The sequence below is a fragment of the Macrobrachium nipponense genome, chromosome 17, assembly GCF_015104395.2.
Source record: "Macrobrachium nipponense isolate FS-2020 chromosome 17, ASM1510439v2, whole genome shotgun sequence".
Lineage (NCBI taxonomy): Eukaryota > Metazoa > Arthropoda > Malacostraca > Decapoda > Palaemonidae > Macrobrachium > Macrobrachium nipponense.
Window position 1 is genome coordinate 86,842,965 of NC_087210.1, and position 15,345 is coordinate 86,858,309.

The 15,345-nt window shown below is 44.4% G+C and overlaps 1 protein-coding gene across 1 annotated transcript in view; it reads right to left on the bottom strand.

Moving 5' to 3' along the window:
• LOC135196427 (protein mono-ADP-ribosyltransferase PARP12-like) overlaps window positions 1-15,345 on the bottom strand; it is a 156,638-nt gene that overhangs the window by 49,729 nt on the left and 91,564 nt on the right. The gene's annotated exons all lie outside the window — the stretch shown is intronic.

Below are 15,345 nucleotides of genomic sequence, written 5' to 3' on the forward strand. Positions count from 1 at the left end.
TCGAAGAGATGGGTCCCATCTCATTATTTTAGAGAACGGGATTCTCTAAAGACTTGACTATTGAAATGTAGTGATTGACAATTTGGGAGTTTGGGGGTGATTACTTAGTCTAATTCAGGAGAATAGAATGACAATTTACAGTTTTTTTGTGGATCAGACTTAGTTCTTAATATGACATCTTTTAGTCACTTTGTTCCATATTATGTTCATCTAGTTTGGGAAATGAATAGCATATTTTTGTATTTCCATGAATTCATTAGCCTAGTTTGATATCGTTTGCAGAGGGAGACGGCCAACAACTGAAAGGTAAGAGTTGCCACTTGTTTAGTTTTTATTAATTTGCTTGATTATATATATATATATATATATATATATATATATATATATATATATATATATATATATATATATAAAAACTATGCACTCACATGGGGAGCAGTTTCAAGAAGCCCCTATTATTTCTAGAATTTTGACAAATATTTGAATCCAAAAAAGGAGTGTTGTGAGTTCTATCGCTTTCAAGTTTTCAGGAGCTTGTCGGAACAAGGCTTGTCATTTTCAGTACAACAGACCTAGATTTACGAGAATATTTGTGAGAATAATACACCATTCTTTAACGTACATTCTCGTAATTCTAATTGCGTTGTACTGAAAATGTCAAGCCTTGTTTCGACACGCTAATGAAACTTGAAAACGCTTGAACTCAAGACACTACTTTTTTGGGATTCAAATATTTGCCAAAATTCTAAAAATAATAAGGACTGCTTGAAACTGCCTCTCATATGTGTGTATATATATATATATATATATATATATATATATATATATATATATTATATATATATATATATATATATATACACACACACACACACACACACATATATATATATATATATATATATATATATATATATATATATATATATATATATATATATATATATATGTATGTATATATATATATATATATATATATATATATATATATATATATGTATATATATTTATATTTATATATATGCATATGCATATATATATATATATATATATATATATATATATATATATATATATATATATATATATATATATATATATATATATATATATATATATATATATATATATATATATATATGTGTGTGTGTGTGTGTGTATGTATATATATATATATATATATATATATATATATATATATATATATATATTATATATGTATTTTTACGTATTTAGCGGCCTTGAGAGAGGCTATATACGTAAACGGAAATAATTGAGGGATTTCAAGAGGAAATTGCTTTAACTTACCGTAAAACTGATAGTTAGTGATAATTTCTTTAGAGGGAAAGGTCGCCAGAAAACTCAGCTCGTTACTTTACAGCTATTTATTTACAAAAAGGCCCTTGCTGGCCTGGAGAAAAGGTAAATGCAGCGTCCACCACGGTGGGACTTATATATCTCTCACAAAGGGATAATAGCTGGCTAAAATATAATTGGATGAATTCAAGCTGGTTTCATAAACTTGGGTAATGCACACTTGCGGGCAGAGAGACTGGGCATGTGACTCATGGAATCTGGAAAAGAATCCCAGATTAAACAAGATAAAAGAAAAAATGACTTCTTGCTTTGATTAAGGCTGATTAATTCTCTAACATTGGGGGAAGGAACCTCTAATGTTTCACTGAGGTATGCACTGAAAGCTTGGTCTTTAACAAGTCACAAAGGGAAGCACGTGGCCCGATGAGGACAAAGGGCTTTTGATGTAGAAGGGGTAAAAATGAGAATTGAAAATGAAATTAGCAAGAGTCGTATGGTAGTAAAATGTGCTGGGTTGAAGTTTACACTTTTAGACGTACCTGGATGCAATATTCAGTGTATCGTTGTGGAAGAATGCGGCCTGACTTCGTTCAGGTCTGGGATTCGTGGCCACCAGTACGCCGAGCCGATAGGCTTAAGTCTGGGAGGCTGGCCGGCTGGACATCTGTCCTGGATCACAGACTGCAGTCGACTGAGAGAGATCCTGGTTGTTTTTGAATCACGGGGCTTCCAAATACTGCCTCGGGCATCGCCTGAAAAGTGATAAACACAACGCCAGCAAATTGGGAAGGAAAATAGGTCTTATTGTAGAAGTCCCTAAAATCCATCTCGAAGCCTAGCTACTCTTGTGACTTGCCTCTCTTACCCTAAGCTTCCGTCAGACCGGAAATACCTCCCTACGACATGCCCTCTCTCCCAACAACAGTTGCTTTAGGAGAAGGCATGGCTGCTTCTTTTATAACTAATATCACTAAAACTCTGCTGGGAAGGCGAGGCGTTCTATAAACGTAGCAGCTCCCCCTGTTAAGAAGGCATTCACTCCCTTTCGGGCGTGAAGGTCTTGGCTTAAATAAGTTGATCGCCTCGACTATCCAGTTCTCTTACTCTAACTTGAAGTTTTTAGAGCAGCGATACGGCTTACTACAATGGCCTACCTAACTTATAGGCAAAGATGCTAAGTGTACTAACTTAATGTAGTGATGTAATCTAGCCTAAGTAATAACTACGGGTTGTCGGTGACGACAGTCTACTCTACCCCTAGATAAGGTTACTTGAAAATTCTACTTTCTACTAACCTAATGCCCTGGTACTAAATCATTAGCCTAACCTACTCATTCATTCCAGAGTGTGGTACGCACAGCAGTAGTTCAGCGACGGAACTGTTAAAATACATGAGAGGTAATGATGCGTGGGGATGATGAGTGGTTAGTTGACCAGGATGGAAATGCAATGAGGTAATTATATTCAAGTGAGGATTAGTATTACGATGGCTAGGGGTTAGAGGGTTAGTTCTACTGGCAGAGATCAGGCTGGCTACCTTCTCTGGGTAGGTGCCAGGATCACTCTGCAATTGAATGCGACACTGTACCTCGGGCACAGGTGTCAAGGAGAGCATGTGGCTCTTTGGTTAGTGTGTTAATGATTTGCTACGTCCCTTCTTCTTCTTCTTATTCCTCCAGGACCTGGCTATACTATCCTAGGAGTAGACGGAGGCACCGACTCTGGGGAAAGGCCAGAAACGCCGGCAGGAGCAGAGGCAGTGGTAGCCTGAGGGATTTCAGGAGAACACCCTACTTCGGTATCTGCAGCAACCGTCGTAGAGGTGGAACCTACTGCAGGGGAGGCCCTCACTCCGGCTGCTGCGACAACCGTCGTAAGGGGAACACTCCAGGCTGACTCCTGGTCGGGCAGTTCCTGGTTTTCCAGATGAGGTGAGAATGTTAGGTCTGCCGGAGGTTCATCCTCGGGCGACAGTGGTGAGAGTGAAGAAGACTCATGGACTTTGGATTGGCCATGGGCTGCGGTAAGCTCCATGTCTGTTGGAGGATCTCCTGTAGGAGGATCCTTGATTAGGTTAGGCGCCGGCACTGGCTCGGGGCCAGGCGCAGAAGTCAAGTTCTGTGGTGGCTCTACGACCAGGCTGGACGGAGCTTGGCACTGCTCAGTGCTGCCAAGTGGCACTGGCAGAGAGTTGGGGTCGACTGGACCTGTGGCGGGTACCGGAGGTGCAATACCTCTCAGTGTGCCCTTGGTAATGGGAGACTTCAGGTCATGCCCTAGGATGAGGTCGTAACCTCCTGGAAGGTAGCTTGCAACTGCAAGTGTACATACCTTGGCAAGGTGAGGTCGTACGACTCTCAATTGGACGGTGGGAAGGATCATCTTACTATGATTGATGCCTTCAATCGTGATCAGTTGCCGTCTATCAATGGTAGCCCCTCGGGGGATTTGATCTTCCCGTATCAGGGAGATTTGAGCGCCGGAGTCATCAAAGGCTCTGACATGGCTTGGTAGATAATGACCTTGGAGGGGTGTGACGGTTATAGGGCCCTGAGCTGGGGGTCCTAGTAACGAAGGATTGGTAACTGCCATTGCGATGGCAGGAATATTGTAATTCGCGCACCCTACGTAGTTGGCAGACATGTGACCCTTGCGGCCACAGTCTCGGCAGAACTGGTTCGAGAACTTCTTCTGTGGCATTGGACGGTAAAGCCGAGATGGCCCCACAATTTGCGAATCTGTGGAGTCACCAAGGCTGGCAGTGTGCTCTGGCACAGGTGAAGAGTCCTCTCTGGCCGTGATTTGATGTGGCGAGGTAGCTCGGCCCTGGAGTGGTGTGGGGGAGGGACATCCCCAGAGGAGGTCCCGTCCCAATAGGAAACCTACTCCATGCCGAATCGTATGCACTACACCTAGGCGGTGAGGTTTGGTGCACCAAGGAGTGGTGACCTGCAGGATGACTGTGGGAACGGTCTTGGACTGCCCTTCGACCCAAGTCATGGCCCACCTGATGTGCTCGTCGACGGTGGCACTGGGTGGCACTTGGTCCCTGTCTATGAGGCACAGATCGGAGCCGGTATCTACCGCAACTGGCAGAGTCACAGGTAGGGTAGAGCCATCCAGGGGTGCCACTGTGACTGAAGTGGTCCACACCCGCTCAGGGTGAGACCTGGACTCGGGCATAATGGTCGAGGGGGTTGTGGCACTGATCAGGTGGACGTGCCTGGTTGAAGGCATGTGCTTGGGGCACCCGGGATATCCAGGGGAGTAGTGCCCTGTAGCCCCACAGGCTCTGCAGGAGTCCCTCTGCTGGGCTGGTCTCCGTAAGGCATCTGACTGGACTTGAGAGGAGGCTGAGGCACCATTCGGTGGCCTAGGAGGGTTCTGAGGAGGTTTGTGGCTCGCAGCACTCTTGAGGCGGCACTCTGCTGCGAGGTGACCCACTTTCTTGCAAACGTTGCAAGTCCGTGGGTGTCCTTGGTGGGCGTCCTTTGGCCGTGTGGATCCAGAGAGAGGACCGGGTGGCACCATGCGTCGGTGGGTGGTGCTGTGAGAGGGGTTGAAAGTTTCCCAGTCGTCAGCCAGGCGACAAGCTTCCGCAAGTGTCTTGGGTTGCTTGTCGTTAAGGTGCACTGCGAGTGGCCCAGGTACACACTGGTAGAGGTCTTCCAGCATGATCCTGTTAAACAGGTCCTGGAACTCGGTGCACGACATGGCGTCAAGCCACCGCTGCCCGGCTTGGATTTTGTGGTAGGAGTAATCTCCCCAGGCCCAACCAACTTCCTTGGCCTGACCTCGGAAACGCTGCCTCCACCTCTCGGGGGTTTTCATAGGCCTTTGTAATGACCCTGCGAACTTCCACCAGGTCCCCTTGCTGACCCTGATCCAGTGAGCGGAGGGCAGTCTTAGCCTTGCCATCCAGGTGCTTGGCAAGCAGGGCGGCCCTCTCTATCTCAGTGGTAGGGTAGTTCTCGAATAAGGCTTCCACTTCTTCCAGCCATGCCTCGGACTCATCCTCAGTCCACTTCGGGATGAGAGCGTTAATGCTGGCAATAGGATTGGATGACACCGTAGGTGTGGGACTGGGAGCTGGCTGCATGGCTAGGGCTTCGGCGTTCACCTGTCGTGCCTGCTCCACCTCGAGCTCCTTCTCCTTGAGAGCTAGCTCGTGCTTTCTCTCTTCTTCCCTTGCCTTCCTCTCTGCTTCTTTTTTCTTCCTCTCTTCTTCTCTGGCAGCTCTCTCTTGCAAGAGCAGTTCGTCCGTCTGCCCCTTCACCCACCGGGTGAGTTCCTGCCCAGTGTAACCGGCGTTCGTGCCCAGAGCCATGAGTGTCTGGAGCCTCTCCAGCTCCATGGATATATGTGGTTGGGCAGCAGAAGCCATTTCCTTAGGCTGCAGTGGAGGCTCTGATAAAGTTTTAAAATAATGGCCAGGAAGGGTAATGGATGGAATGGGAGTGCCTACTGGGTAAAGTGGCACTCACTTGGAAATGTGTTCTGTGACGTGGTAATGAAAAGTCTGGAAAGACTGGGTGCTCGGTGGCACTTTGTGAATGGCACCTTCTGCTGAGGTGAAAAAATCGAATGAAGTGTGCGGCGTACGTCACACTTACGGGCGTTCCCAACTTGGGAGACGTTGGAATGGGCTACCTGTAGGTCCAATACAGGTGCAATGGTACTTATGGAGGCGTTCCTTGGGGGAGTGATCCAAAAGGGTGGATACTCTAATGAATTGGGCGTTCCGTAAGGACGGACACGCAGGCTTAATGGCTACCTGTACGGCCTGTACAGGTGCAATGGCCCTTATGAGGAGGTGTTCCTTGGAGCACTGGTATCGTGCTGGTGTGTCCCGGACACTACATGCAGTATACTTAAATATACTGAAGTGAAATGGCACTCTGTTCGTGGCAGAGGGTAATAGTGGAGGAGAGGAGTACTTCAGCAGCCAGTCGATGGACAGTGTCAAGAATTAGTGGCACTGTAAAATGGTAAGACCTGACGTGCACTGGTGGTGGCCAGTCCTAAACTGGTAACGACTTCCCTGTCTGGAAGTAATGAATTTGCGTGGCACACTGTGCAGGTTGTGCTTGCGGTATACGCAAGTCTTTTGTGATAAAAGAAAATGAAAAGACCACTCGGGCAACGACAGGTAATGGAAATTTTAGAAATGCTCAGTCCCTCGCTGAAGTACTCGATAAATGAAATAAATAAATGCTTGCAAACTGCAATGGACACATGCGCGTACGTATCACGCTGTGTAAATGAAAGACACAAGAGACTAAAATAATGTTAATTCTGCATGCTATAATTAATGGTAAGATGTAGTACTCTTGGCTTCGTGAATACTGGGTTCTGGTTCTCTCTCTCTCTCTCTCTCTCTCTCTCTCTCTCTCTCTCTCTCTCTCTCTCTCTCTCTCTCTCTCTTGGAGAGGGTGAAAAATGATATATGAATGAACTCCCTTATATTGAATTGAACTACTAATGTTAGCTTAATATGACGCAACTTGCGTTAAATTATCTACTTACGTTAACGTTTAATGAAAGAATTGCTTTTGATAACGTTTTATGGAAATGATAACGCGCTCGCGTTGAACGATTTTTACGCTAATAGTAGCGGCTTGCGCTTATGAAATGATTTGCGTTTTAATATGAAATGTACAAAGACACGTTTTACGTTAACAATTCTTGTAAGTGACTCTACTTTTAAGATTTACGTTAACTTTACGTAAGGACAAGTGAAAATGACGGTAAGGATTTTAAGATGAAAATGTTAGCAAACAATTGTGAAAAAGAAAAGGTTACGTTAAGTGCGAAGTGAAATGAAACTTTCGCTCAGCGAACGAGTGAGCGATGCGAGGTGAAACACGTGAGCGAGCTGGCCAGCACGGGCTAGCAGCACGGTAGGCTAGCAGTGATGGCGAATCAGCTGATTCTCTGTAAATGCGAAGGCAATTTACAACACAAAATTCTACTTTCTTATTCAAGGCGAATTACGTTAATTTCTCTGACAGATCGATAGATACTAGTACCGAGATTGATATTATTTACATTAAAACTTCGAGACCTACGTTACTTTGCTTAATTTGTTTAGGTAATGCTTAAAGAGATAACAAACATGGCTGCCGCTGTGAGTGAAAATGTAGGGCTGGCTGGCAGGCCTGAGAGAGCGCCTTCGCGAAGCTGAATTAAGCTGAGAGCGAAGCGGTTACCAACACTTGGAATGAAAACTAAGTTAGAATGAATTCCCCTAACTTATCACAGACAAAAGAATTGTACACTTCTTTTGCCGTAACTATTAGTAAAACACTCCTAACTAGCTAGGCTTTCTAATACAGCAATAAACCCTGGCAAAGCACTTCCTAGTTTGATCTGGTCCTTTCTGGCATCTATCTGCACACGTGTTAGTTTGAGCTCCTACAACACACGACAATACAAAATCACAGAGAATTCGCGGGGCAAATTGTTTGCTCGCCGCTAAAATAAAGCTCTGGCGCTTTCGCCGTTACAATATAATAACATTTCTCACTTCACACTTGTTTAAACACTTCAACAATAAAAATACTTAAACGTACCTTAAGCTAACATTGGTTATAGAATAATCATATTAATGAATGGAATACCTTACCGTGAGTCAGTGTCTGTCTTCTTTCCCTGCAAGTGTGCTTGATTTGCTTTTTGTAGAATAATTTACAGTTTACGTTTTACAACGGATAATGCGATTTACAAGCTTTTTTTAAGCAAGCCCAGATTCGATGCTGGCAAGCGTCGCCAATTTTACGTATTAGCCGGCCTTGAGAGAGGCTATATACGTAAACGGAAATAATTGAGGGATTTCAAGAGGAAATTGCTTTAACTTACCGTAAAACTGATAGTTAGTGATAATTTCTTTAGAGGGAAAGGCGCCAGAAAACTCAGCTCGTTACTTTACAGCTATTTATTTACAAAAAGGCCCTTGCTGGCCTGGAGAAAAGGTAAATGCAGCGTCCACCACGGTGGGACTTATATATCTCTCACAAAGGGATAATAGCTGGCTAAAATGTAATTGGATGAATTCAAGCTGGTTTCATAAACTTGGGTAATGCACACTTGCGGGCAGAGAGACTGGGCACGTGACTCATGGAATCTGGAAAAGAATCCCAGATTAAAAAAGATAAAAGAAAAAATGACTTCTTGCTTTGATTAAGGCTGATTAATTCTCTAACATTGGGGGAAGGAACCTCTAATGTTTCACTGAGGTATGCACTGAAAGCATGGTCTTTAACAAGTCACAAAGGGAAGCGGCCCGATGAGGACAAAGGGCTTTTGATGTAGAAGGGGTAAAAATGAGAATTGAAAATGAAATTAGCAAGAGTCGTATGGTAGTAAAAGCTTTTAATGTCAACCTTGTTTTTTCCTATAATAACACGCTAAAAGGAATGTTAATAAAAAATGGCCCCAGAGAAAGCAACAACATAATATATAAAATTCCATGTATGGATTGTCCCTCATTTTATCTCTGACAGTCTAGCAAAGGCCTAGAAGTAAGGCTAAGCCAGCATAAAATATTCTGTAAAAACTGGGCAAACATCTAAAGCAATATTCATTCATTTAATGAAAACAACCACTGAATAAATGGTTGGTAGTTCAGTAATTGCAAGGTCAAGAGATGTCTTATCACGAAATCTTTTAGAATCTGCTTTAATACAACTTACTTTTCATTGTAATTTCAATGTTTAGTCATGGCCTTTTTCATTTAGACCCTTGTATTTGTAACATGTTTAACCAATGGACCTCAAAGATTATAATTACTGACTTAATAAAAATCAGGTCGCCTTAGAGTTATCTTGTTGTAATATTATGTCTGACATGTATTGTGAATATGGTTTTGTTTACCAAGTTCTGAATAGCTGTCACCTACAATCCTTTAATTGTCTTGTCCTTGTATCTGAGATGATTGTCTTAAACCTTTAATTGCACCCATTGTTTATGCTGTTTGGAAGGTTTGGTTTCTCATCTTCCAGGTGTGTCGGATTCTAGGTACTAATATCTTTATAATCCCTATCTGTCAGTTATTCAAATCTTCTTGTATTGTCTTTTGCCTCACTTATGTCAGTTTCTGCTCAGTAAAGGATGTTCAACGTCGAAAGGTTTCGCAGATCCTTCTTCGTTTATGTACCGTCCATAACCATAAACTCACAGTTGACGTGGCAGCATTTCCCCTACGGTTGTATAAATATGATCCCTTTTATGCATTGGCTTCATTCCTGATCCGCGCAATCTGAACTTAATTTTTGTTTGCATTGCTTAGTTTAAAGCATGGTGTGATAAGGTTAGTGGTGCCGGCAATGACAGTACGCTTACCATGCTCCTAGGACTACTGCAGCATTATAACAGTAGACCTATTAAGCTCAACGGTCAAAATAAATAAATAAATAAATAAAACAAAAATCCAAACCAGGAATATAAATTTTCTTTGAATATTGAAGTTGTAGGCTGTGTTCAAGCTGCCTGCATATTGTGAAATGATTTATAGGCCTAAAAAATTATCTAAGCCTTCTAAGATGTAATCTCTGCTACTAAAGAATTTATTTGTAGATACCTGTTCTTTAAACAATAAATGATGATAGTTTTAATTATATGGAAAGGATGGCTATTAATGGAAATATCTATTAGTATTAATATCAAGGCCTATGAAAATCCAAATCTTCTTCTCACAAATATAAAAGCCACTACTGAGAAACGTCTGAATTTATTTGTACATAAATGCTTTGTCTGCACTAACTGTTCCGTGTCACTGAACAGTAGGAATATCAAACTTTGTCACAGTGCTGTCTGTCGTGCCTGGGCAGTGGGCATTCCACGACGACGTTGATTCTGGTGACACCAGGCACTGCATAAATGGCAAATGAAAATAAGGGTTCCTGCATTGCAAACGCAACGCTGAATGCAGAAAGTACTTCACTTTCTGCATTCAGACGTTAGAAGTTTTCCTTTAATGCATCCAAAACAAAAGAAGTAATGTAATTAAAGGACACGGTTCTGTTGAAAAAGCAGTTTCCATTGTTTGAGTCCTTTTGCCACTATATACCCCCTTGGAAGCAGCAGCATCGAGGATTCCTTGCGCTGTGGGTCATGAATCATGTAGGCCGACTGACTGACGTAACTGCATCACTTTCCTTCAGGATCATGTTTGAATGATGCCTTAACTGACATGGAATATGACAGTTCACCATTTCACTACTTGGGGTCATTTAAGTAAGCATATTCAATAACTGTGAGCAGTTCTTCAACCTTTCCTCCATCTGCTCCACGGAGAGGTTGGCCTTATCAAATCATACCATATAAAAAAACCGACCACCATCTTTTGAGACAGCTGCCCCAGCCTCACCCAAACCCCCCTTCTTTAAAGACAGCCCTTTTCAGGTTGGGTTTAAATATCTAAAAAGGGAAGGTTCAAGGATGGTGGGCTGTAAATGCAGTAATTGTCTTCAGTGATAATCAAGACAATTTGCCACACAACCAGGGGCGTCATTTGGGGGGGCCTGGGGAGGGGGGGACAACCGCCCCTAAGAATCAAGTTCCCCCCCCCCTCAAACCTCAACTTGGCCCCCTTACCACCTAACCCCAAGAGGTAACAGCATTTTCTTTTTAAATATGCTCTCGAAATATTGCGTTTCTTGATCCTTGTCTGTCTACTATAATAGCTACCAGTGATGATGAGATAAACAAACATCAGTGGGAGTATATAATTTTCACTGAAATGATCTTACTTTTTTTGGCTTAAAAAACACATATAACAGCTCAAAGAAAAAAAAATCAGCTGATTAGGCTCGCTTCGCTCGCCAAACCATCTCTGCCACTCCCCCCCCACCCCCAACCAACAAAAATCTGAAATGACGCCCACGCACACAACAGCCACACCTAGCCACAAATAGCCACACGAAACAGACACCTCCATGGCAGAGCTTTCCAAATAGCCACACAACTAAGTGAGTTTCAAAAATTAAGAAAAAAAAAATGCCGAGAAGAAAAAATCAACTTTTCTGTTACTCAAAAGACCACACAGGAGAACAGTATACGCCAAACAAGTAAGAAACGAATTTAATTGAATATAGAATTTAGGCCAAAGGCCAAGCGATGGTACCTACAAGGTCATTCAGCGATGAAGGGGAATGTGGCGAAAAAGATGGACTTATAGTGGACTGTATTATATGCTTAACGTTGTTACTTGGTCAAAAACCGCTAAAAGCCTTACGTAACAACTTCACAAAACTCCCTTTGCGGTTTCTAAATTACGGGAAGATATCTCTCAACCCAATTCATTATTAACGAGGATAACACACCAATATCATTAATGAATAGTACCACAGTTAAGTACTTTCACTTACTGAGCAGTCCTTGTAGACATGAACTCAGATCATAAATCGCTATACGAGATACGACGAGAGGTACGCCTCTCTCTCTCTCTCTCTCTCTCTCTCTCTCTCTCTCTCTCTCTCTCTCTCTCTCTCTCTCTCTCTCTCTCTAAATGTTGCGAGTACTCACGGGTTGATTTTCAGACCTTAGAGGACCGCTGTGTTATCTCGTATCTAAAAGTTATTTGCATAACCTTAAAGTATGAACACAATAAAGGTTTATCAGATCAATTTATATTCACCATCCGCAAAACTGAAACATAGGAAAAATTAAATAAAATCGAAGGATATTGAAACGCATTAGATAAATGTGAAGTTAAAATTAATTTAATAACTAAAAGTTAAACATATCAAAGAGTAATAACATATAAGTGACAAATGAAATTAATCACTCGAGGGGAATTGTAAATCAATGGCACTCAAATGAAACAAATTACGACTAAATTCAAAGAATCAGGGCAATCGCCCTTTCTAAGTCCACACACACATCACTACACAACACTAGATGACAGGTCACCTCAAAAGTTGAGCCAAGAAGCTGTTCGTACTTCGTTCCGTCCTGCATTCGGGTTTGTTGGGTGGGGAAAAGAGCAAGGTGTCAAACCAATTACCACGAATGCAGAACTGACTTACAAGGTTTTCATGAACATTAAAAACTTTACAATAATTATCAAGTTCCTTGTCTAAAATAAATTCCAAATATAATAGTGTGCAACTTCAACATATTTATTAAATGTAGTGAATTAATTGGTGTCGTGTGTCAATACAATTTTAGGCGATATCACGCCCATACAGTGTACTACGCACATACGCACACACACTCCTAGAGGGGCATGCGAGCGATCAGAGGGGCGAACTACTACCCTTCCCTTCCCCTCACGATCTTTTGACCTCTCCTAATGGCTCCTCTGGCGAGAGGCACAAACAAGACCCAATGACACCAACTCCTACCATACGTAACGTAATATGCGCAATACATTCACCAAGAACAATTCCATATATATATAGACAAATGAATTATCATAACTAAAACTGAAAAATATGCTTCATTACTAAAACGTCTACCGACGTTATGTCAAAAGACTTCGTTCTTTGTGTAAAACTATCCTTTCGGTGCTAACCGCACCACAGATACTACGTACTAGAACATAGCAAAATCAGATAAAATAATGTTAAGAGTGCCATTCTCGCATAGATGTGGTTCTTTCACCCTTATTATGTCATGCAATGTAGACGTACATATCTTTACAAAATATATGGGTATGCGAATATATTTGGTTTTCACATGAATACAAATACAGTAACAGTTCCTGTCTGTCGATTACCTTGTAAGGACAACGCTTATTCATAATTTTCTCTGTACATAATTCATCATTCGCGTTGTTCTTACTTCCCCCTGAGAGAGCATTCAGCGGCTTTCCAGTCAGTGTATAAAGCTTGTATAACCACATATTGTGTACTTTTATATTTTGTATTTTATGTCTCTAAAGAAACACAAATCGGGTCTCGCCGACCCACTTTTACTCTCTCGCGGGTCGGTGACCACATTTCCATCCGCATGCTGTATATTTATATTTCCCTTGACTGTAATAAAAATCAAGTACTACTTCTACCTGCCTCTTTGTCCACCTCTCACAACTGGTGACCTCCCGGTTTTGGACGGTGAACCAAGCGGTTTTTGGCTCAGCCATTAAGGGACTCACTACCGCCGCTCACCTTCAGAGATCTTTAACGGACTCATACGGCGCCTCAGTATAGATCTCTGAAAGCTCCTACCGTGGAAATAACCAACGCCTCTAACGGACTAAATACGGCATACCTGCCCAAGGTGTGTTCAGGCGTTTCCTCAAACGGTTTGGCCCACCATTCACGACTCTGTCGACCGTTTTTGTGAGAGAGGACAATGGGCGCAAACAGTACCTCGCGGGAAACCTCGCGGGAAACCCGGGCCTCCCCCGCCCAGCGACGGACTCTGACACAGCGGCGCTCAAGCTGTCAAATTGCCCCCCTCACAACGGCTGACCCGTCTTCCTGGTTCTTCCGAGCCGAAGGGCAATTCCGGGATCGCGGGGCTCACAAACAAAGTGCTGCAGGCTGACCTCGTCGCAGCGGCTCTCCCGACAGAGGTGCTCGGCCGAATATCTAACTGGCTGACCGGTCAGCACGAATCGGACTTGTCACGCTCGACGAGATAAAAGAAAGGCTCTTGACAGCCTATTCCGTGCCTATCGCTGAAAGGGCCGCCCGCGCCCTCGACCTAGTCGCGAACCCCATGCGCGGCGCCGACACCCAAGATGCCTGGGACATTGTGATGGGCCTCGTCCGTCTGCCCGAAATAGGCCCCGACGGAAAAAAGGTAGAGATCAGCCTGAGCCGCGAAAATATTCCTGCGGCAACTCGAGCCGGACGTCCGAAAGCAGCTGACCGACGCGTACACCCTAGAGGACGACGAACTACTAGAGAAGGCAAAGAAGCTGACGTTGTCAAACAATGCCGCGAAGCTCGCCGCCCCCCACCCCCCGATCCTCCGTGTGCCTGGCCGCAGAGAAGGAAGAAAGACGACGACGACCCAACGCAAGAGATTCGGCGTCCGCCGGTATCCCAAGGGAAGTCCTCCCACACGCAGCGACGGTGAAAACTCCTGGTGCCGCTTCCACCGGAGGTTCGGGAGATTCGCCAGGAGGTGCGAAAGCCCTTGCACCTTCCAACAGTCAAAAAACGACGACGGCAAAACAAAACCAAGGCCCGCCCGTGGCAACGGCCGCGTCGGAACTACACACCGTAGGGTTCTAACGTCCGCGACGCGATCTCCGGCCGGAGGATGTTGGTGGATACGGGGCAAATGCACTCGATATTCCCGCCGTCAGGAAAAGAATGTAGCCGCGAGCCCGACAAACAACCTCCCTCGTCGCCGCAAACGGGACCCCCCATCCGTTTCCTACGGCACGAAGCCCCTCGAGATATCCATCTTGGGGCGAAACTACGTCTGGGAATTCACAACTCGCGGACGTCAGGATCCCGCTACTGGGGGCAGACTTCCTGGCGCAGAACGGCCTCCTGGTGGACGTGGGCCGCAAACGCCTCCTCGACATGGGGACATGCCTTTCCCTTCCACTAGCAGCAGGCCCGGGCGCCCTACAATTTGTACCATCGCCCCCCACAAATACGGCAACCTCCTGCAGGAGTTTCCCCCGAAGTCTTCAAGCCGGAACTTCGTCCAGGCGGCAGGGACGCCGCCCAAGCACGGGATATTCCACCACATAGCCACCACAGGCCCCCCCCACACACGCGCAGTTCACCGACGACTCCAACCCTCCAGGCCGCCTCCAGGAGGCGAAGCTCAGGCGTCTCGGAGATGGAACGGAATGGGCATCTGCAAGAAAGCATCGAGCCCTTGGGCGTCGCCCCTGCACATGGTACAGAAACCTGACGGCACCTGGAGGCCCTGCGGAGACTACAGAAGACTCAACCTCGCTACAATCCCCGACCAATACCCCTTGCCAAACATGCAGGATTTGACAGGGGTGGGCCTTCATAAGGCGAAGGTCTTCACAAAAATGGACCTCTTAAAATCCTATTTCCAGGTTCCAGTGCACCCCGAGGATGTCCCCAAGACTGCCATCATCACGCCTTT